The following is a 21,576-nucleotide window of genomic DNA, read 5'->3' on the forward strand; positions in this document are numbered from 1 at the left end:
CAGAACCTGCCCCGCTGTTCTCTCAGGGTGACTGATAAACCCCTTGACAGAGAAGCATAGACACAGCAAGGCAATCCTCTAGATTTTTGTATTAAAAAAAGTTATACTGGTTATTCAAAAGTGTTGCTATTTTTTATGCTACCCTGCTTGGAGAGAAAGGCAGTCCTCTGAGAGGCTTACAGTCTACATTTAGAAGAAGATGAGTCACAGGCGGGGAAAGGGACTTGGTGGAAAGGAAAGAATTATACAAAGGTCAAATGTGGGGGTTTGCATCTCTTGCTTATGGGCATCACACATTCCTGAGCAACAGGCATATTCCCCTTGCCAGGGTTAATCCCAGTATTCTCATGAGCTTTGCGGGTCTCTTCCCATTTGCTATAAACTGCAGCAAATCCCAAAGGAGCACCCAGTCGGCTGAGCTGATGGAACAGACAGGCATTTTGAGTGCACTCACACACCAACATGCATACACATAAGAGGATACCTTGCCAAGGCCCCAGAGATCCACATTTCCACAGCCTCTTTCATCAGTTCAGGCGTGTAGTCAGTTCCAGATGACTGCAGATGCAATCTGGGTCAGGGCAGTGATGCAAGCCTCGGTCAACCCACAGCTCAGCTACATTGCTCCTTCATATGCATCGTGGCCAAGCTGAACAGCAGATCACAACAGAGACAAGAGAGAAGTCTTTAGGAAAGCTAAAGGAGTAGTGAGATGCATGACTAAAAAATGCAACAATAAGGAAAAAAAATAAGGATGTAGAACTACATAGACGACAACATCAAAAGGAGACAAAGAAAACAAAAATATTGCACAGGAGCAATAAAGCACAATGAATAGGGGATAAAAGAGCACCCAATAAGAAGAAGCATTCAATTTTTACTACAAAGTTTTTCTGTGGCATTACTGCCACAAATACCTCACAAGCAATACACATCTCAGGGAGACCACATTCCTATGTCTCCCTCCCCGCTCTCTCGGTACCTGAGGAAAACATTTCTCACTACAAGCCCACAGGTGAGAACCCAAGACAGTCACTCACTGTCTCCACAGTGGACCTGTGGCTCGGGGGTCTCAGCACTCAGGAAGCCTCGGCACTGGGATCCACTTCTCATCCCAGCCTGCCCAGTGCTGCCAGAGATGCTGTCTGCTCTGCAGCATCCTTGAGACAGGGAAGGGGGACTGCTGGTTATCTGTCACGTGTCACGTTTTCTCCTGCCACTGAGCAGTGTAGTAATTTGTTTCATTAAATGGCGTTCTTGTACCCAGCACTAATTCCATCCCTTTACAAATATGTTTTTCACTCTAGCGACTCAAGAGCACCTCTCCCCCCGTGTACAGTCATTCTGCTCTCATGCCTCTCTTACCATTACTCACACTTACTGCAGTGAGGCCAGATTCAATAAAGGGCCTGGCTGCTGCGGTGCTGAGCACTGCCGTGTGTCTTTGCCTAAATCCACAGCCCAGAATTAAGACACCCTGCCCCAGTGCACACTGAAGGCAAAAATTAGAATACCTAAGAATATAATTTTCATAGTCCATTCTGTTAAGATCTCTACAAGGACCATTAAGACACACCGACAAATCTCTCAGTACCCCTCATCAACTGCTGAGTCCATTGTAATGATGGGGTGAAGCAAGATACCTTGGATACCTGTGGAATTCTAGATCTCAGCCTTTCCTGAGGCACCTACTCCTTGCAGGGGTCACGGTACCCCTCCAAGTCTGTACACTATTTAATACTCACCCAGAAATTCAGGTTTCTCTCCTCTGCCCAAAAGGGCAGAAAAGTGCTTTAACAGCATGGCACACATGTGTGATTTTGGTTGAAGCTGTTGCACAGCACACAGAATGACAGAATCATCATAGCATAGAACGGCCTGGGTTGGAAGGGACCTTAAAGATCATCTACTTTCAACTCTCTTGCCATGGGCAAGGATGTCTTTCACAAGGCCAGGGTTCTTAGAGCCCCATCAAAGATGGTTTTGGACATGCACAGGGATAGAGCATCCACAACTTCTCTGGGCAACCTATTCCAGCGCCTCACCACCCTCAGCAAAGAATTTATTCTCAGTAACTGTTTTCTTTTCAGCTGTAATGATGGGAGAGAAAGCCAGTGGGACTGGAGGGGCTGGGACAGACATTCTCAGCCCCATCCTGTGCATACATCTTCAGCATATGTTGAAGGTGGTGTATTTGGGCAACCCTAGAAGCAGGTATTTATGTAACCCTCCTCCCTCCTGGCATGCTACACATGAAGCAGGTGCTGGGGGACCCATGGTTCAGACTTGGGCTTTGCCAGCTGGCTCTCGCTGTCAGCTCCTTCAGTACAGGACTCCTGTGGACCTAACACAAGGCACCTTGAGCTGATTGGCCCTGCTCTGCAGAGCTTGCAGGAAACAAGGTAGGCAGAGAACAGCAGGTTGAGAGAATGGGATGGAATTGGTAACATTAAGTGCCATAATAAATAACCAACTAAGAACAAATTTTGATTGATGTGTTGCTCACCTGCGATTGCACAATTTGGGGTATCGTTTCTATGAGAAGGGCAGAAACTTACAAGTACAAGGCAGTTGCAAAACACAAGTCTCAGCATTGAAACTGAGCAGTCAGGCATTTTAGATTACCACACTGTGTAACAGCTGTACACTCCTTGCTTCTCAAATAAACTTTGGGCATTAGCTACCTGGCCTGCTTCAGGGAATAAAGTCCCAAATTTCTCAACAACAAAACACTCCAGGCAAATGTAGCAATAGAAGACAAACAGAACCTAAAGCCAAACAGCAGCTGGCATATTAACTAGTTGAGTCTATGGATTGCAAATTAACGTGCCATGCAGATGTACACTGCTCTTTATGGGAAGGTCTGTTCCGTTTTCCTTGCAAACAGGAAACGATACAAATGGTACTACAGACTTCTAGTACTTGACACATGGGATTTTTCACTTTTACCTACTACAGATTGACAAATACGTCTCCTGTTAAAACTCAAAATTCCTCTTTTTGTTGCCATTCCCCATTTAGAGTTCTCAGACGTGGTTGCAATGAGGAGATCCAGATCCTTTTATTGTGCAAATCAAAGAAAGTCTTAGTAGGGCATGTATATAAAGCAGGGGTTGGGTTTTATAATCACCAGCAATATTGGAAATCAAGTACTACTACAAAATAAAAAATCTAATAGTTGTGCATGCTGCAAATCCAAGTACAGCATATGTTTACTGGAGACATATATATGGCCATGGCAACAGATTACTCTTTTTCAATATATTGGAATTATATTGAAATATATTGATTTTGAGCTGAAAATATCATCTGTAGAAATGAAATGCTGTGTGCTCATTGTTTAATCCTTGATATCTCTTCTACCTAGTTTTTTAACTGCAGATAAGTGATACAGATACTTGTTCACATAAAATGAACAAAGTTCAGGAATGCATGGCACCCACACCACTGCCAACACTCAGCGTCAACTTGCATGATACATTCACTTTCAGACCAGATGATAGAATACATTTGGAAATTAATCTCTGTCTTCTCATCTTTTTTAAAAAAATCTGTACTCCTCAAGTGTCTCCTTAAAGATCCACACGCCACATAGTTCTAGTGATCCCAACAAAACCCAATACTTATAGAAGACTTTGTCTTGGCTACTCCCAGTATTTCACAAACATGAATTCCACTTTGAATGCCTGTTAAACACAATGTATCATTCCTAGAGGAAATGTGAGGACAGAAAGTTCAACTAGGACCCTACCAGGGACAGATGCTGCAAGCGAGAAAAGTATCTCAGATTGCTATCTATCTTTAAATCCCAATTATGCGTATTTTTCATCAAATTCTCCATATTTCTTTACAATGTTTGGCTTCCAGGCTTCCTAAAGGCTTTTACCATTGCAGTTTTAACCATTGAAACTGGCATTTCAAGACCACCATTGTTTAAACACAATGTAGGACTAAAGACACCATAATAATGTTTCCACCCAGAAGACCATCTATTCAAGGTGTGTAAAATGCTATCCCTCTCTAGAGAATTCAGTGGAAATCTGAAGATTTACAGCAGCAATAGCCTGGCTCCAAAGTATTCCTACAAACAATAATTTAAACCAAACAATGAGCCATTAAAATAAATAAATAAATAAATAAATGCTGCCACAGGCTGTAGTGAACCCTCCCTTTCGGAGTCTACTGCTACCAAACCAAGCCCTGACATACTCTGATTTGGTCAGCGTGTAGGTTCCCAGTATTTCTATAAATTGATTCCCTGTTACTTCTACTCATCAGCCAGCACCTGCAGCAAAGCAGGTATACATTTATATATACGTGTGTGTGAGCATACACGTGTACACATTCCCCCCCCCCAGACATGGTTACATAAAACCAGCCAAAGAATGGATTTGGCCTGCTCTTAGCGACAGCAGAACAGATTATTTTTGTTTAATACTAAGATATGAGCTGTTTTGCTTTTGTTATTGGGTCACATAAATGTCATCATCAGCCTTATCACATGAATGCCGCTCACCTCCATGACTTTGCTCCCCCAATCAGTGTTATTTCAAGAGGCATATACAGCACAAGAGGACTAGAAACAGGTGACACCAGTGGAAGTGCCTATTTTAATGGCAGAAAGCCTTGGAGGGTGACACAGGCAAATCAGGTCAGAAATATTTTCTTTGCTGAAGGCCTAACACAGTGTTCCTAACATTTCAATGGGAAGTCCACGACTTCCTTCCAATTCAAAAAGGTTAAGAAAAGAACAAGAGAAAGAACCTGCTATGAATAGGAATTATTTTCTTTAGAGAATCAGACTCGTGATGGAAGAGAAAAATAAAAACTTTCAGGAATCAGGGTTAAGTAACAACCAAGCATGTTTCATTCCACATTCATACCATCACTCTGTGGTCACACCTCTGCCCTGTAAGGTAAGTGTTTGTAGCTCAAATTCCACTTTACAGAAAAAAAGTACAAGAAACCATTTAGAAATAATATTTTTCTTTTGTTTTTTTTTTCTTATCTTTCATACTGTCTCATACCAAATGAACCATTTTCATGAGTTGTTCACCTCTAGGCATATGAAGGATGTTTAATTCTTATAATCAATTCACTCCTTTGCTTCAGCAGCTACTGAAAGTGCCAGTGGTAGCACTTAATGCATAAATTGATGATTGGATTGATTCTATCACTTAGTTTTCTATTGACCACTGAACAGGAAGTTACCTCCTTAAAACATATTATTTCTCTTTGGATAACCTGCTACAGCTCTGGACTGAAAAATAAAATTAAAATGGATGACTGAGCAATGATTACTTAACTCCCAATGATTGCCCTGTGGAGATTTCCCAAAAGCCAAAATGCCAAGTAAAAATCTAAACTGTCTGCCTAGAGGACAGCAGCCTTGCTGAAAAACAATTTTCTTTAATCTTTAGGTTCTTCTGTTAATTCCTCAGTACTGCACTAAGTGCTGTATGTAAAAACTATACAATCCAAAAGGCAGGGAAAAAAAAAAAAGACACAAGGTCTCAGGTAACATCCCAAGGAAGCTGATTATACATACATTTTAGAATGCAACATTGTCTTGGCTTAGATGCCTAAAAACTTACCTAAAAATTGTTCCATTTAGATGACTACAAGCAACCTATCCACGCACAAGAAGTCAGGTGGCACTGGATGAATTCAACCATAGTGCTCAAACCAAACACACAGTTCAGAGCAAACATAACCAAACCACTCTGCTGCTATTAAGAGGCATAAAAGGAAATTAATATGACAAAAATCATCAGCAGTTTCAAAACAGACCCACCGTAAATTAACATATCCACCTCAGAATCCATTGATACACAAGAATGTGGTATTATGGGAGGGTATATCCACGATTCCTGAGTCAAATTCCCAACCACTTTGCAGAACCCAACACTGATGTTCTTTTCTGGATATATCAAACATCCTTCTAAAAGAAATTTAAACTTGTTGCTCATTTGAAACAACTCTAGAATATAGTTAGTATGATAGTTAGAGCTCTTCCTGTGATTTCCAGCAAGTCTACCCATTAGCCTTTTTACACACATTTGTTTTGCTTTATTCTAATCTTGACCTCATATAATTATTTTCCTTCCTTACATAACAGTGTAATTGTCACTTCTGTGTCTTTCTGCTAAGCCTCTCTATTCCTCTTAAAATCCATGTGGTCCTTTTCTGCATCTGCTCCATCCATCTGTTCGAACCCATTTATCTGAATGTGGGTGATAGTTGGGCTCCAGATAAGGTCTTACTAATGCCATATACTTTGACAGTAATATTTTCTATACATACAGGAAATCCATCCCTTAACACTTTCTAGGATACTAGTTGTTTGGTTTTTTTTGTTTTTTTTTTTTTTTTTTTTTTTTTTAATTATTATTTTCTCAGCCATGTCACAGGGTATCATCACGCTGCTGACCATTACACCAACTACCTGCCACTGAAGTGATGAGCCCTTGTAGAATAAATTGTGATCAGTTTCTATTTGCATCACTAAATCTCATCCAATTCTATTAATCACAGTTTTGATTCATCTTGTCAGCACATGGATATTTCAATCCTCCTCTCTATCAATATAGTCAACCAGTTTTGTGTTGTAAGATTTTATCATTATTGTACTTTTTCACTAGTGTCACTAAGGAAAGAATTCCAATAGTTCTCAATAACACCAGTTTGCAGTCTTCTTTCCATCAGTATAGACTCCTTCCATCTACTATCTGTCAGTTCATTCCAAAGTCACCTTACAGTGCAATTAATCCAAATTTTCTCTATTTTACGTAATTTCCTCACATCGTACAGCACCAAAGTTTCCTCACAATGAAACATAAGGTAATAAGGTAGTCTGGTACAGTCTTTTTTTTGCCAAAAAAGCTATACTTCATCTCACCTTTAATTTCTCTGTGATCTTATTTTGCCCTTTAAAAATCGTCCTACAGCTAAGAGTACAGTGGCTGCCAGATTAGATCACCTCTATTACTAATCTTGTCTTTCCTTTCGCTACCCTTAAGTATTTGACGCCCTTTGCATGTAGCTTCCACTGCTCATACAGTACAGTATTTGCAGGTAGATGATACATTTTTGGAAAGGGGATATATTGTATTTATTGTGCTAAAGCACAACTGCAGTGCTAATGCATTGCCTCTGAATGAAGGAAACAGAATCCAGGAAAACCTACTATTGCAAAACTGGAAAAGCAATAGTTAGAATGGGAACAAAGTAGGCCATACACTAACAAGTTTACTTTACAATAGATTAATCATATTTCCCTTGCCTTGATCTTTTCTGCTTTCTTTTGGACTTGCTGATTTCTATCTCAAGCCATCTTCACCAGCTTCACCCTGCAAGTCCAAACCACCGGAATTGTAACGCTGGCATTGAAGGCACTTATCCCTTTTCTGTGGCTACTCAACAATTCCTTTTATAAGTAAAACAACTTTTTTTCCTCCACTAGAACAATACCTTCCCTTGGAAAAAAAACCCCATATATTTCACTTCTTTATTTTCTTTCTTCTGAGAACACATATGTATTTCAGGTGGTATCATTGGCAAAATCTGATGTGCTTTCTGACACAAAAATGTTTGTAGTTTCTCATATATGTCTTGCAGAAACTGAGCAATAGAAAACATACCTACTGTGGCATATTTCTTTTTTTGTTGTTGTTCGAGCTCAACTGTGTAATTTTCTTTGCACTTTATTTATTAGTTAACAAATAAATTAGTCTTCTTCTGAATCTCGAGAGGATTACTATTAGCAAGGAAAATAACAAGAATCTTTTCAATCCCAAGAGAAGTTTAAGCATGCTCAGCCCCAAGTTCAGCTGACTGCGGACGCATGACACCACTGTCTTTCAAGATCTGCTCCCAAAACGTAAGGAAGAAAACAAAAATACACAAACAAAATGCACTAAATTAATTTCCACCTGATTTATTATTTGTCATTCCTTTGATACATAGAGTAAGTTATCTCTAGTTAATTAACAAGTTATGTTAAAACATCAGAAAGTTTAAGAAGAACTGACTTTGCACTATTGGTATAATTAACAGGTATAATTAGCGTTAATTGCCTCCTTTTTCTTCCCTTCCTGCTTTGTCCGGAGAGAAAATACCCCTCTATCAGGTAAACTACGAAGTTCTGTTTGCTTCCTGGGTTTGTCCCGTAACTTTAACGCACTTCAGCACCTTCATGCACCGTCATTTTTGTATTTCACATTTCAAAAACTCAAAGAAAAAAAACCCCAACTTGCAGATGAAAGCATTCGGTCCCCTCTTGCCACCTGCCAGCCTTTGCTATCGGCGCAAGCTGAGCGGCGGAGGAGGCCGCACGACGGCATCCATCTGCTCTCGGGCTCGGAGCTCAGCGCGAAGTGGAAGCAAAGGTCCGCACACGCAGTGAGCCCGTGAGCCGGAGCCTCTCCGGGGCCCCGAGCAGCCACAGCTGCGGGGGTCGGCAGGAGCCCCAGCGCCAGCGCGGACGAGCCGCCCGTGTGGTTTAACCAAAGCAAATCCCTCTCGGGAGGACGCGGCTCCGGGCGAGCTCCGCCGGACCGGGCTGATGCCCCACAGCCCGGCCCGAGCGCGGAGCCGCGGGCAGCGAGAAGCACCGAGAGGCACCGAGAGGCGCCGGCTCCGCCGACACCGGGGCTGGCCAGGGCTGGCCGGGCACCCCAGCACCACCGGCTCCGGGTCAAAGCCGCCACTGACCCGCCAGCGCTCGAGGCGCACCCCCGGCCGGGCCGCGCCCCGAGGCCGCTGCTCAGGGCGCGGGGATAACGCCGGCGCTCGCCGAGACACCCGGCCGGGCACGGGCCGGCCCAGCGGCGGCTGAGAGCGGACGGACCGGGCCGGAACTCCGGCCCGACGGGACAGCTGCGGGCCCCCCACACCAGAGCGGGCGGGCGCCGTCACGGCCGCTGCCGGCGAATCCCGGCCGCTCGCGGCACTTCCCGTCATGCCGCGGCGCCTACAACTCCCGCCGGCCCCCGCGGCCCCGCCGCCGTTAACCCTCTGCGGCTCCGAGGCGCCTCCGCCGGCCCGCCCGCCCGCCGCCCCCTCGCCGCTGCCCGCTGGCTCCTGCCCGGGACCCCGGCCCGGCGCCTCCGCGGCCCCCGAGGAACAGCCACCCCGGCCCGGCTCGCCGGCGGAGCTCGCTCCGAGCGACCCGGCCCGGCCCGGCCCAGCGGCGGGCCCCGGGCCGCCGACATAGTGGCGAGTTTCTGCACTCCCGCAGTGTGGTTTCTGGTCCCAGCCACAGTTTGTTACTGGCATTAACTGCACGCTCCCTGCGAGTTAGTGAAAAGGAGATGAAATACCTTATTCTAGCTGGTGGGGCTTTAAAGAGAATTATTTATTTACGTTTGAGGAGGTAAATTGTATTAGGCAAATTAACTCAAAAATAGCTTTACAACCCCCAGAAAACTTTGGGACAAAGTTACTAGGAAATGCTGGGCCATCCTGTAGTGAAACAAATGTGAAAGTCAGTCGCACACTCGTGTTGTGCCCTCCTTCCCATACACTCTTCATACAGGTGTTCAGTATACGTGTGACTAACACACACAGCACTTTTTCAGATCCCCTCTTAAAATAAGTAGCAATGTGCATGCAACTATACCCTGCTGGGAACTAAAAAAATATCCCGGAGAGTCAGAATCAATTTATTAAGTCACTGAGGGACGGGGCAGATAGCACAAGTTCAGGCAAAAGCAGGACCTCAGAGTAAAACCCTCTGGGTCTCACCTGGCCCCGCTCCACAGCTCGTCATCACACCCCGAAACAGCCCCCAGACACATGCAGAGCTCATCCCCGATTCTTCTGTTTTATTTGCCTTTTTTTTTTTTTTTTTTTTTTTTTTTTTTAATGAAAGCCTCATGCAACAAATAAAAGTCAAACAGCTCTAATTTGAAATGCTACAGAATGTAACATGCTCAGACGTGTAACTGCCTGACAGACTGCACAGAAATCTGGCTTAGGCTCTAACCTCTGAAACAAAGGCAAATACCCAGAAACGTTCTGCTATTTCTCCAATATTAAATTATAAGTAAAACAAACCTACTGCCAGATTTTTCAGACAAATACATATTTAAAAAAAAAATAAAAAAATCACTACAAATTTATTATTTATTTCAAACTATAAACAATACAGAGGAAAGAATCACATATACCTTTTCCTTTTTATTAACTCCCCCCCCCAACTTATCTATGAGAAAAGCACACACATAGCTCCTTTTTCTTAAGTTCATTTTTTAATAAATCTGCCCCTGAAATCAGCCTACAAGCCCATAGATTTATCTAGAGAAAACACAATTGGAAAACCTTTTTATGTTGCACTGTTTTTGGACACTTGCAGGAGGTTTTTAAAAACAATTCACAGCCACGCTATTTCAAACAGTATGAATACAATTATTTAGAATTTATTCTTACTGTAGCAATTTTTTACTTTGGTATATTTTTCAGAATTTCCTGGGAAAACACAATCAGTCCCCATCTAGCTTAGCGCGCCTATACTGTTAGCTCTTTCTCTACATTTTTCCTTTACAAATCAGCCACAAACATTTTATAAGTGTTTACATATACATAATAAAGTAAGAAGAAGGACAATACCACAAGAGAAATGCTCAAAACCAAACTGAAGGTGTAAATGACCTCCTGCCATGTTCCAGACGTACCTACAAAATCCCTGCTCACTGGTACAGGATTATACATTCCAAGTTCAGCCTTTTAATATTTTGTACTATTTTAACACCCTAAATTTATAGATTTTTAAAACTGACATGTTAAAAGGGCTTTATTTAAGAATTTCAATGAAAATAGTGTTATGTTTTGTTATATTACCATAATCCTTCTTTTTAAATCACTTAGAATTTCAGTATAACCTAATTAAGTAATTTTAAGTAAGTCTTAACCCAAATACATAGATCTAATAAAAATGTATTTTGCAAACAGAGAAAATAGACTTCTAAAATGGATTCCTCAGGTATGAACAAAGATGCTGAAACATTTCCTCCCCACAAACTTTGAGATCTGAACTATTTCACAGCACTTACATTTAAAACCAAAATACTTATAAGAAAACAAATTTCACCAAATATCTAGCATAATGTTTCATTCCAATTGTATTTATTTATTCCTTTTATATTTGAAAGAAATCCTTCTATTTTCCTTGAGCAGGGAGAACAGGGGAAGAAAAATACTTAAAAATCCTAACTACCTATCTGCACATACTATTTATTTCTAAACTCTTCTAACAGCAGTTTATACTTTATTTTAGATAATATATATTATTTTGCCTGTAGAAATATTATTATTTAGAATTTTGCATTTTCAAAGGCTACAGAACAACATTATAGATTTTAGAGACTTCTAATCATTTTTATTCTCCCACTTTTTTCAATGCTACAAACATCCTTTTTGTTAAATGGAATTTACATTTCTCTCTTGTCTTAATTATCAGAGTTGAATCAACAATTCAAACCAGGAAGAGCAAGTGACGTACCGAAACACAATAGCAACTCCAGCACTTTAACACAGCTCCTCTATCTATTGGTGTATAAAAAGCTTACACAAAGTATAAAATACTTCAGAAATACAGACTCCTTCCTGATGAGAAAATTTTACTTATTGATTAATTTGAGCTCAAGCAACTGCATTTTTCTCAAAAAGCATCCTATCTAGAGCTTTATGCCATTTACTGACTCTTGTTTAATTAACCAGCATGCTTTAAAACCAAGTCTCGGCCCTTCAACCTAATCAAAACAGACTCCTTGTAATTGCAACCACATCAAATATATTTGTCAACGCAATAAAACCACATACAATTAGAAAGAACTATTTTTTCTAGCCCTGTCTTTGACCAACCGGAGATTGTAGCATCTACTTCCAATTTATTAGCTATTCTAATACGAAGCAAACTGAAACACACAGCACAGTTCAAAAATACATTGATCTTTCTGTAATGTCCTATCATTTGCATCTTTAAATGGGAAAATCCAGCATACCACTGTCACCACTACTGCTCTCCTGCAACCGATCGGACATCAGAAGGACTTGGCATTAACTTCCCTCCCTCACAACACTTTGCCTCCTCACCTCTCTCAAAAATAAAACAGAAGTATCTATGTTTCTCTCAAATGTCAATAAACACAAAAATCTAAAAGGCCAAAAGGTCAGGTATTATTTAATCTGAACAGAAAAGTTATTTTTTCTCTCTCAAGCCATTAGTGAGAGCGTGTTACCTGAGAAGAGATGCCCATGTCCCTCGGATGTCCGTCCTTCTGTCCCAGAACAGGGGCTGTGCCATGCTTTCTGTAACATAAGAGGGAATAGATTAAAATTATTGTATATCTAGACACATTTTTGCACATTAAAATTATCTGGTCCTCAAAAAGCTTTATATCTTTTGGGCTGAAAAGCATATTAAAAACTCTTATTACATTCTAAACAGTCCACAAATTTTGTTTTGATAAGTCAGGTACATGTCAAAAATGAGTTCCATACATTGTCAATTGAAGTACCAGATTCCCCAGGCCTGGTTTTCAGGTCTTAGAGGCCTCTATATCACTGCATGCTCCATCTCATTAGCAGCATTTAATTTGCAAGTGGTATGATCTTATATATTAAAAAAAAAAATTAAAAATACATACATTGAAAAATTTTTAAAGCCATTTACATGAGGGACAAAGTCCTGAGATATTTATTCTGACAGCAAGTTTTCCCTCCTCTGCTTTAAAAGTTGAATACATTCCCAGATAAATACGGTCTTGGCTTTACCCATTTTTCTGTGATTTGTATAATTTTTTACTTACTTCTGATGCTGCAGAATTTACATAGGCCTGTAGTTTTGAGACTTCTATCTCCCCCCTCCACCTGTGAGGTTGATATCAGCTAAAATCACTGTCTATACCCCATTTGCCACCCCCCCCCCTTTCCCCTCTAAACTTTTCCAAACAAATGTGACCGGGAAAAATGTTTAAGATAATGAGTACAAATTCAGTGTGCTAAATTAAAAAAAACAAACCCAAACCCTAAAAAAAAAAGCCCCCAAAAAACCAAACAAAAAAACCACCAAACCTTGCTTCAGTTTGTCATTTCATAAGCATTATCAGCATAAATCATGGTCAGAAAGCCTCAGCACTGTAGGGTGTAGTATTTGTGACTAAACTGCCTTAAAAAAAAAATCTGTCATCTCTTACCCTTTTCTTTCCACATATTCACCCTCCTCAGACTGCTTAGATCTCCAGCAGACTGTTGCCACACATGTATTTTTACACACAATTTCCCAGACACTGACAAATGTGAACGAAGGAAGAACTTTGCACAAAGTTAACTTATCTAAACCACTTATTTCCTCCGTTCTGTCTTTTTGTCTACGGCATCCAATGCTTTTTTTTACCCTATGCTGTTGTTTTGTTTGGTAGTTCCCCACTTTCCTGTACATTTGTCTCCTGCTGATCCTACTACATTGGGCAGGAAGAACTGAATGTCTGTCTCTCCCCATTGCTACACTGCCTCTCATTTTTCGGTGTTTTATCAATTAAACACATTTGACCATCATTTTCATGTCTTTTTAAAGACTTTTTCTTTCCCTTCTCCAGAAACTTGCTAATTACAGTTACCAATACTTTTGTAAAGCAAGGTCAATTTTGTCGTGCTCCAGAACATACTTCTGTCAGAATATTAAGGGTACGTGACTTAAAAGTCTGTGATGCAACACATGCAAAAGGAAAATGCATTAGAAAGAAAATGAGGGTAATGCCCCTAAATGTTATAAAGAAAAAAAAAAATTACATTTATAATTGGTTCTGACTTTTTCAAGAGATACCATCATGAGAAAACACCTATCTTAGGGGAAATCTTTGTCCAGATCACTAGCAACACTTTTACACACAAATAAAAGTAAAGAAAATTTTAAATTTCTTTACTGTTAAGCATCAGCACTTTAGGATTTCTGCATTTCATTCAGCCTGGGAAGGGAGAGTTGCCTGTTGGTTTCACTTTTGTTCTCAGCTAGTTTCACTTTCATGCACTGCCAGAATCTTTTATGTTTTTGGTTCAGCAATGTTAAAGACAACATTTACATCCTGAAACAATCCTCATTACACTTTTAATACGAACAATTTGTGTCCATCTACTTCCCAGGACACTAAGAAAAAGTAATTTGGGAGCCTAATATAATGGGTAGCATGCTTCTAAAGGAGCAGCTTTCACCTGTCTCATGTTGGGTTGTAGTCTGCTCTCTCTTTCCCTGAAATCAATAGGAAATGTGCCATTCACTTCAGTGATAGCAGGATCAGGCCACTGGGTCTGTAACTTGCAACAAAAGAATGCCATATGCAGACCAATATATTCCTTATAACATACAATCTTTACCTTTAATTATTTTCCTATGCAAACTCAAGGGGAAAAAAATGGTCCCTGCCTTTACCTTTCTGTATGCTTTTTAATTAGCAATAAATACTCTTCTTAACATTGGCCATAGGAAATTAGAGGGAATATGTTCACTTTAGTTTGCATAGGGAAGGAAACACTGTCTCCCTGCTACCAACTGCGGTAACTCTTTCTCCTCCTTGTGCCAAGTGCAATCTATAAAAAAGACTCCAGCCCGGACAAAACCTCTCCTGTCTTGTACCAGGACCTTGTCTAACTAAAGTTTCCAAAGAATACACTTGTGTAGCCCTCATTTTTTCAGGATAAACCACAGTGCTCTAAGCAGCTAAACAATCAACAAAACCTGCCTTGTCTTTATATTATCCAAACCTGTATATTCCCTTTTATATTACCTTCTCTGTCTATGGTAGAGACTCCAAAACACAGCTGTGAACTCCCACACGTGGAGGCAAGCACATATACATACAATGGAATCTTCCTGTAGCTACCAAAGCACTGCAGTTCCTGCCTTTGTAGACGTAAGGGCTTCTGAGACATTGAGATTTAATGGAAAGACTTAGGGGTTTATAGTGCAACAATCGCTTTTCAACTTCTTTCATAGACATTTTGTATCCCACAAGCACACACAGAAATTGTCACTAGCTGCTTACAGAAATTGTCATGTTTACATGCCAAAAGTCAAATACTAAAAGCTCACATATGCAACTCCTTTGAGAATACTTATATCATAGTTTTATTTACACTACTGTTTATTTCACCATATGAAATGTGAATTAAAATGTAGAATTGCATTGTGAACATGTACTCATCTTCTTCACATTCACACACTTTTCTATCCCAGTAATGTGTGGGATTATGTATAAGTATAAGTCAGAATTATCTGACTTATATTGTCATGTTACACATCTAGACACAAGCAGCACAATGCAGCACACATTCCTGCCTTCTCTTTTCCTGAATATTACTACACAGAAGATGAGTAACTGCTCTCTCAAAGAATTTGCCTTTGCGTTCTTTCTCAACCACAACGTCTCCTCTCCTTTCCCCAGAAGATATCCTTTTTGTTTCCAAGGCCAGTTCAACATGAGACTCACACTAAATTTCAAGCATACAAATATACCCCATGTTCTGTGGGGTTATTTACTCACTTAGGTAAACCACACCTTAAGGTGCCTCAGTGCCATACAAAAACAGACCCCTGTGACCTGAGTCACAGGAAACTTATTTTACTGGAAGGAATGATCACAACACCGACTTTCACATATTCACAACACGCTACCTTTGCGTCCCAGGGTATCCATCCACATTTCTCATAATGGCCAAAATTCACTCTTTCCTAACATCAACATCTAAGACTTGTTTGTCCCTAATTTCCTGATGTCCAACCATGCTGTTGATAGAGTGTTTTTGAGGGAGTTAGCTATTACACAGATTTTACATCAGGCTTTCACCCACGGCTGCATCTGCCCCAGTAATAGTGTCCTGGGAGAAAGACTTTGCTACCGCCACCTTTCCTTGCATTAGCTTTTAGGGCAAAACCCCTGAATTGTATCAATTGCTTTAATATAGGATGAAGCTTAAGTGAACACTCATGAACTAGTAAATATCTATCAATTAATATTGGTGGTATCAGATAAATAATTACAGAAAAGACAATAGCCTGTTTCAAAATGGTTCCTTTAAATGATGTGCATTGTAACTTAGCCTTGTTCTTAAATGCTATTCTTGGTGCACTCATAAAAATTATTTCCTTCTGGAGCATTCTAGCCTGTATTTTACCTGAATTTTATATAAATATTTCCTGTACATTTTTGCGTTTCTAAAACTAGAACAACCAGATAATTTTAGCCGTGTGACTGCCATTTATCTTTTGTCTTCCAACAACAAGGATATTAAAGCCTCACAGCAAGCATTTCAATGACCCCTTCGAAGTACTGTGAGAGTGGTAGAGAGGCCAAAGACAGTTATACAGATGATGGAAAGAGGTTTGGTGTTACTTCAAAGATACTTAATGTTATTACTAATTCCTGAAGTGCAAAGAAGGGAACTCTCCATGAGATGCCTTTCCTAGCCAAGCCAGCAGTTTTGAAGGGCTCAGCAGTCTCTCCTTGGGGTTCCTAATGGTTTGCAGCCCTCTTCTGACAGGTTCTGCTGCAGTACAAGAGGTTATCACAAGGACAGTCTGCTCCTCTCTCCTTTTCCCTTCTGGAAACAAGGAGCAGAGCAACTGTTAACAAATACTTGCTTGTGTATTTGTCTTGGAAGGCACCAGGTGTAACACCTGGTGCTATGTAATAGTCACATTATTCATAATCCTGGCAAGTGGAGAGAAACTGTCATGACAGGTAGGTTAAACGGAGGAACAGAGATGTGAACAGGTCAAACAGTGTCTGTAACAGGTCAGGATCGCTGACTTTTCACCTCTCTTTCACTCTAGTTCACTCACATACACCAGACTTCAGCTGTCTTTCCCTTTTTCTGATCTTTAAGCAGTGCCCTGATCCAAACTCTATTGGGCACTCACATAGGAGACACTAAGATGAGCATAGCAATAACCAGGCTAGCTCGGAGGATGGGGATCCATGGAGAGAATCCCACTAGTGTTGGAAGCCCTCCTGGTAATTGAACAGCATCTTCCTGTTTGTGCAACAGGGTCATCTCATAGATACAGTGACTATTACAACACATGGATTATAAATGCTATTTGGCCCTATTTTAAACAACCAAGGTAACACAACCTCACAGATTTCTAACAGTCTTTTGCAACTTCTAACTGAAGACAGGCTGATCAAGAGATCTAAAGCAACAGACACACAACACAGGGAAAACATAATTTCATTCTTTTCCTAAATTTAAAGTAAATATACTGACATCAAAATCTCTTCTATGGCCCATATCCCTTACCAAGAATAATTTTGTTTGTAGAGAAACATGAGAGAAAGGTAGCTGTAACTCAGGTTATCACAGAGACTTTCTACTGTTGTGGAATTATGCAGGTCCTCTGCCACTGTCAGCAGACTTTCTCTGAATCCAGGTTAAATAAACTTGCTTTCTGTCACTCTCAAAAACTGTGCTGTTGGGGAATTCATCACTCGATGGGAACTTCACCTCTGCTAAACAATTGTTTCTGAAACCATGGGTTGCCAGAGGACAATGATACTCGCAGCGTTAAAAAAACCCAAAGTTTGTCAGGAGTACCTCAGTTTTGACAGCTGTGGACTGAGAAGCTCCTGCAAGTATCTAGGGTAGCCACTGATCTACCAACTACCTTGGCTTGCTGTCAGTAAGTCCAGTCCCTGAAAAAGTGATTTTTCAGGCAGCAATTACAAAAATCTATCATCAAAAAAGGGAAGAATTCATGATAGTGACAGGGAAAGAGGTGAATCAAAAGGAAGTCACAGATTCAGAAAGTTCAGTAAACACTGTACTAAAGGGTGCAATGACATTGCATATAGTAGATTGCAAAATAAAGAAGTGCATATGCTGCCTGCTAACAGGAAAAGGAACTGCACCTCAGGTTACCTCCCGATGAGATTTTAAAAAAGATACATAAAACTTTCCCTGATGATGGGCTGACTGGTAGCAGATTTATCAGACTTGGTCAATTAACGGCACATCATTTAGTGTCTAACTTTTTGCTACATATTCAGTATCCTACAATTAAAAAGTAGGGCATGATTCTCACAGTCTGAAAATAATGGTCTTTCTGAATCAGATATTAGTGGATGAATGGGAAGGGACTACACACCATTCAGCTTAGCTGGAGGAAGTGTAAAAATCCTGAAGACTTCACCTGTCTCAAAATGCATTATGACCTTGGTACCTTTTGGGTTGTATGCAGACTGTTGATGAGCTTGCTGTATTTCCCTTTGCCATTTGAAGAGCTTCAGCCATAAAAACAACTTATCAGTCCTTCTTTGTTCTTGTTCTTAGACCAGCTTTGTACACACCCAAGTCCTTTCCCAACTGTTTCTGGGAGAAAATAGTGGGTGATTTCTCCCACAGCAAATCTTAAATAATTTCTTTTACTTCATATTCTACACGTTCATACATATATTCCACATAGAAATATATTCCTACATCTTATTTGACATTCCAGGGCACCTAGGCAAATGGTGTTCAACTCAGTTAATATTAAACTTCTTGCAAAAAGTAAAAGACCCCTTCCTTCTCCCACTCTCTTAACAAAATAATACCCTCTGGACAACAAAAGTTTGGCTAGCATAATGAAGATCAGAAACCATCTACTAATAGGAGACTAACAGAACATCCATTTTCATCCGCAGGAGGACCATCCAAAACCATACAATGTCTAGTCCTCAAGAATGCACATTCGTGGGTTGTAAACCAAGCTGTGCCCAACTAATCTTGGATATATGGTACACCCATCCCTTTCCTGGGAACCAAGTCAAGTCATTCTCAAGTATCAAAACACACTCATTAGCACTAAGCGAGTTGCTTTTCAACAGTGCAGTTATGACCATGATATAACAATATAAATTAAAAGAAAATGCAGTGTTCGGTTTCAGAAATATCACAGATGTGACTTTGATATTTTCCTATTAACAAAAAAAAATAATGAAGTGCTGTATAAAAATTACATTAATGATCCTACGGATTTTTATGAAAAATTAAGCCCTGTCAGTCTTTTCCATGGACATTTCTTACTGTCCTGTATGATTTTTGCAGCACCTCAATTTTAATGGTGTTTTACAGTATTTGTGGAAATACTGTAGGACTTCCGGTCACAGCTAATAGCAAAATATTCCTCTCCGGCTACCTGACCATAGTTAAAAGAATCAGAAATCAGAAAAGGGGAGAGAAGAAGAAAAACTTGGCCTGATAGTTATCCACGTGATAACAGATTACAGACCTATCTGTAAACAGTGGCTGTGGGCCCAAGTACATATTCCCGATCAAAGCAGTAGGAAGTGGACACTTCACGTAGGTTAAGGTCAGCTATTTCTGCTCAGGTTTTCTGTCTCTCATGTGAATGGAACTGAAGCTGGTCTTACTGTGTTTTGTAAAGGGACCCAGCGAGCTGCCAGAGTATAAACTGAAGAAAAAGAGAAGGTTGGGCAGATTAATTCAAACTACACACTGTTGAACTTCTCAAATAAACTAAGCGTGGAAAGAACACTGTTAATTGACACAGCCTAGCTGAGATTTTTTTCCCCCCTTTTGAACTTTCAGAGCTTGTATGCCATGCAGTTGAAGAATATGACCCATACTTCACTACTATTGCACATCTTTGTGTGACCAGTGAACTCTGAAATTTCAGAAAATGTATACAGGAAAAATTCTGAATTTTAATTAAATTAGGAAAATGAGACACAGGTGAAACTCCCACAAATGGTAAATAATTCTGTCAGCATCCGCTTGATTTTTACCAGTTTAAGGCAGCCATTAATACCTTCTTGCTTCATGTTACCTCATATGCATGAGGAATAAATACACCAGCAGCTAGGTGACATATTCTCTATACAGAGTCTGTCCTATAGACAATATTTTTTCTTTAGTAAAGAAATAATTCCTCTCTATTCCTAAAGTTTCTGTTTCTTTTAAGCAAGCAGCTAAAATAATCAGGACCTCCAAGCCATAAATACAGAATATTGTACACAAAAATTCTGATAAATACAACCTAATTGAAACAGACCACACTGTGCACTAGAATGTACCCAAATAATTTTTACCAAAACAGGCCTGACCCTTTATTTCTTGAGGAATTGGGTACCACAGACATGGAATGGTGCCCATCCAAGAGCTGGGCTGCTCTGAGGATGAGCAGGCTTGTGTTCCAGCTGTGAAGCTTAGCCTGTACCTCTACCTCATCCACATTTCAACGCTGGACTCCATTTCAGGATGGAGTTAGGCTGCAGTACAACAAGTCACTGCCATCACATGAGCCCACTAATCACTGACTAGCTCTTGGCTGGATTTATATACATCACACAGTCTGTATAATTTCACATCTTCACACCTATGATGCTATATGAATAGAAATTGCATATCTTTAGTTCAGCAATTTACAAAGAAGTTTGGTGCTAACCCACTTAAATCCAGATATCCTTGTATTCTGACTGCTTTCCTTTTTGTTCCAATTAGATACTCTTGTGCACATAGTACCATCTCATCTTAAATCCCTATGTCATGAAATACAGATTTGCTGCATTATTATAGCAGAACAGTGGTGAAGATGACTTGAATGGTTGTTTTAAATCCTAAAAGCATGAGGCCTGACTGTTTAAATAGCATTCTATATGATAAGTATAATGACCATTAAAACTAAGATTTAATAACTAAAATTCCAATTTGCAACTCTGATAAATATTGAGGCAAATTAACCAGATTTTTTTAGTGAATTAAATTTAATGAATGGTAAATTTTAGGTTAACAAATTCATGCTAGTAGCAGCATGCCATTATTACCCCAAGAATTTGTCTTCCATAAACGGAGGATTTGATATTAGTTAGGAAATAACAGAAACACAGAATAGTTTGATTTGGAAGGGACCTTGAAGATCAACTAGTTCCAACCCCCCTGCCAGGGCAGATAAAATTACACTAATCTGAGTTCTATTTTTGCCCTTCACCAAATTAACCAGGGAGAAAAAGGGAAAGAGAAAACTTAAATTTAATTAAAGCTGTATTAATTAATACTCATCCTGACAGGATGGATTTTTAGAGACCAGAGACCAAGAAATTGGGTCTTCTTATTTGAAATACCCTAACTATAAAAACTGCAGAAAAAATATTAGTCTTAGTAAATAGAATAGAAATCTAGATAACTTAGTAGAAGAAAAGTATTCAATTTGGAACCTCTAATATAGATATTCCTATAGTTATAAGATTACAGTCAGAAATGGGGAAACTGCATTCCAAATTCTGCCTTGCCTAATCTTATTCTATTATCGGCTGGAGTTTTGAAAGTAGGACTTTGTTTTATATTTATGGTAGCCTACAGAAAAAAAAAAAAAATCAATATTGTAAAGAGTTTACTAGAATAAAAATTTATAGCTGAATCTTCATCATTTGAAAAAAAAATTAATTAATTACATCGAATCATCTTTCACATATGGCTTATTGTAATGTGAAATACAGAAATATTTGAAAACTTTTTTGGGGAACTTGGACTGGTAATATTTTGGCCCTTTCAGCAACTTTGGCATAATTTCTGGAGAGCAAA

At 39.9% G+C, this 21,576-nt stretch overlaps 1 long non-coding RNA gene across 1 annotated transcript in view; it reads right to left on the minus strand.

The window, feature by feature from the left end:
- Positions 1-21,576, minus strand: part of LOC120754309 (uncharacterized) — a 57,394-nt gene that overhangs the window by 1,463 nt on the left and 34,355 nt on the right. The window contains exons 3-4 of the long non-coding RNA XR_005701378.2: positions 12,240-12,309; positions 485-649 (exon numbers count right to left, since the gene is read on the minus strand). This is a non-coding gene — a long non-coding RNA (uncharacterized LOC120754309). The remainder of the gene's footprint in view (positions 1-484; positions 650-12,239; positions 12,310-21,576) is intronic.

The sequence above is a fragment of the Hirundo rustica genome, chromosome 6 (assembly GCF_015227805.2).
Source record: "Hirundo rustica isolate bHirRus1 chromosome 6, bHirRus1.pri.v3, whole genome shotgun sequence".
NCBI classification, from domain to species: Eukaryota; Metazoa; Chordata; class Aves; order Passeriformes; family Hirundinidae; genus Hirundo; species Hirundo rustica.